Source organism: Salmo salar, unplaced genomic scaffold (assembly GCF_905237065.1).
Source record: "Salmo salar unplaced genomic scaffold, Ssal_v3.1, whole genome shotgun sequence".
In the NCBI taxonomy this organism is placed as follows: Eukaryota; Metazoa; Chordata; class Actinopteri; order Salmoniformes; family Salmonidae; genus Salmo; species Salmo salar.
The window spans coordinates 153,167-156,728 of record NW_025548602.1 but is presented as its reverse complement, the minus strand read 5'-3'; positions in this window follow the sequence as shown (position 1 = coordinate 156,728).

Below are 3,562 nucleotides of genomic sequence, written 5' to 3'. Positions count from 1 at the left end.
AGAGAATAGATCAGTAGAGAATACTACAGTACAATAGAGAATTGTTCAGTAGAGAATAGTTCAGAAAAGAATAGTTCAGTATAGAATAGTTCAGTACAATAGAGAATAGTTCAGTAGAGAATAGTTAATTACAATAGAAAATAGTTCAGTAGAGAATAGTTCAGTAGAGAATAGTTCAGTACAATAGAGAATAGTTCAGAGGAGAATAGTGTAGTAGAGAACAGTTCAGTTCAGTAGAGAATAGTACAGGGTGGCAATCCGGCTGTCTGTGAATACTGCTGCTATCCCCTGGGGCTGTGGGGGGTCTGGTAGGGTGGCCAGCCGGCTGTCTGTGGAGCAACCGCTCCTGTTCAAACAGAAACATAACACTACTCAGAATAGTAATATTTAAGCCTACCCCTGATCAAATGAATGGACTGCCTTATGAAGTCTTCCTTACGCAGAGACATTTTGACATAGAAATAGTATGATAATAAATAAAATCATCAAATTAAATTGTATTTGACACATGACGAACAGTAGAGTTCAGTACAGTAGAGAGTAGTTCTCTAGTTCAGTAGAGAATAGTTCAGTAGAGAATAGTTCAGTAGAGAATAGTTCAGTACAATAGAGAATAGTACAGTAGAGAATAGTTCAGTAGAGAATAGTTCATTAGAGAATAGTTCAGTACAATAGAGAATAGTACAGTAGAGAATAGTTCAGTACCGTGGAGAATAGTTCAGTAGAGAATAGTTCAGTACAATAGAAAATAGTTCAGTAGAGAATAGTTCAGTAGAGAATAGTTCAGCATAGAATAGTTCAGTACAGTAGACAATAGTTCAGTAGAGAATACTACAGTACAATAGAGAATTGTTCAGTAGAGAATAGTTCAGAAGAGAATAGTCCAGTATAGAATAGTTCAGTACAATAGAGAATAGTTCAGTAGAGAATACTTAAGTACAATAGAAAATAGTTCAGTAGAGAATAGTTCAGTAGATAATAGTTCAGTAGAGAATAGTTCAGAAGAAAAAAGTACAGTAGAGAATAGTTCAGTACAGTAGAGAATAGTTCAGTAGAGATTAGTTCAGCACTATATAAAATAGTTCAGTAGAGAATAGATCAGTAGAGAATACTACAGTACAATAGAGAATTGTTCAGTAGAGAATAGTTCAGAAAAGAATAGTCCAGTATAGAATAGTTCAGTACAATAGAGAATAGTTCAGTAGAGAATAGTTAAGTACAATAGAAAATAGTTCAGTAGAGAATAGTTCAGTAGAGAATAGTTCAGTACAATAGATAATAGTTCAGAGGAGAATAGTGTAGTAGAGAACAGTTCAGTTCATTAGAGAATAGTACAGGGTGGCAATCCGGCTGTCTGTGAATACTGCTGCTATCCCCTGGGGCTGTGGGGGTCTGGTAGGGTGGCCATCCGGCTGTCTGTGGAGCAACCGCTCCTGTTCAAACAGAAACATAACACTACTCAGAATAGTAATATTTAAGCCTACCCCTGATCAAATGAATGGACTGCCTTATGAAGTCTTCCTTACGCAGAGACATTTTGACATAGAAATAGTATGATAATAAATAAAATCATCAAATTAAATTGTATTTGACACATGACGAACAGTAGAGTTCAGTACAGTAGAGAATAGTTCTCTAGTTCAGTAGAGAATAGTTCAGTAGAGAATAGTTCAGTAGAGAATAGTTCAGTACAATAGAGAATAGTACAGTAGAGAATAGTTCAGTAGAGAATAGTTCAGTAGAGAATAGTTCAGTACAATAGAGAATAGTACAGTAGAGAATAGTTCAGTACCGTGGAGAATAGTTCAGTAGAGAATAGTTCAGTACAATAGAAAATAGTTCAGTAGAGAATAGTTCAGTAGAGAATAGTTCAGCATAGAATAGTTCAGTACAGTAGACAATAGTTCAGTAGAGAATACTACAGTACAATAGAGAATTGTTCAGTAGAGAATAGTTCAGAAGAGAATAGTCCAGTATAGAATAGTTCAGTACAATAGAGAATAGTTCAGTAGAGAATAGTTCAGTAGAGAATAGTACAGTAGAGAATAGTTCAGTACAGTAGAGAATAGTTCAGTAGAGAAAAGTTCAGGTCAATAGACAATAGTTCAGTAGAGAATAGTTCAGGTCAATAGAGAATAGTTCAGTAGAGAATAGTTCAGTAGACAATAGAAGAGTTCAGTAGAGAATAGTTCAGTACAATAGAGAATAGTTCAGTAGAAAATAGTTCAGGTCAATAGAGAATAGTTCAGTAGAGAATAGTTCAGTAGAGAATAGTACAGTAGAGAATAGTTCAGTACAGTAGAGAATAGTTCAGTAGAGAATAGTTCAGGTCAATAGAGAATAGTTTAGAGAATAGTACAGTAGAGAATTGTACAGTAGAGGAAAGTTCAGTTCAATAGAGAATAGTTCAGTAGAGAATAGTACAGTAGAGAATAATTCAGAAGGTAATTATTCAGTAGAGAATAATTCAGTTCAGTAGAGAATAGTATAGTAAAGAATAGTTCAGTAGAGAATTGTACAGTAGAAAATAGTTCAGTAGAGAATAGTTCAGTAGAGAAAAGTACAGTAGAGAACAGTTCAGTAGAGAATAGTTCAGTAGAGAATAGTTCAGTAGATAATTGTACAGTAGAGAATAGTTCAGCAGAGAATAGTATAGTAGAGAATAGTTCAGTAGAGAATAGTTCAGTAGAGAATTGTACAGTAGAGAATAGTTCAGTAGAGAATAGTTCAGTTCAATAGAGAATAGTACAGTAGAGAATAGTTAAGTAGAGAATAGTTCAGTAGAGAATAGTTCAGTACAGTAGAGAATAGTTCAGTAGAGAATAGTTCAGTACAGTAGAGAATATTTCAGTGGAGAATAGTACCGTAGAGAATAGTTCAGTAGAGAATAGTATAGTAGAGAATAGTTCAGTAGAGAATAGTTCAGTAGAGTATAGTATTGTAGAGAATAGTTCAGTAGAGAATAGTTCAGTAGAGAATAGTTCAGTAGAGAATAGTATAGTAGAGAATAGTTCAGTAGAGAATAGTTCAGTAGAGTATAGTAGAGAATAGTTCAGTAGAGAATAGTTCAGTAGAGAATAGTTCAGTAGAGAATTGTTCAGTTCAGTAGAGAATAGTTCAGTAGGTAATTATTCAGTAGAGAATAGTTCAGTTCAGTGGAGAATAGTTCAGTAGAGAATAGTTCAGTAGCTAGTAGTTCAGTAGAGAATAGTATAGTAGAGAATAGTTCAGTACAATAGAGAATAGTACAGTAGAGAATAGTTAAGTAGAGAATAGCATAGTAGAGAATAGTTCAGTACAATAGAGAATAGTTCAGTAGAGAATAGTATAGTAGGGAATAGTTCAGTACATTAGAGAATAGTTCAGTAGAGAATAGTTCATTAGAGAATAGTTCAGTAGAGAATAGTTCAGTACAGTATAGTTCAGTAGAGAATAGTAAATTAGGGAATAGTTCAGTAGAGAATAGTTCAGTAGAGAATACTATAGTAGAGAATAGTTCAGTAGAGAGTAGTATAGTAGAGAATAGTTCAGTAGAGTATAGTATAGTAGAGAATAGTTAAGT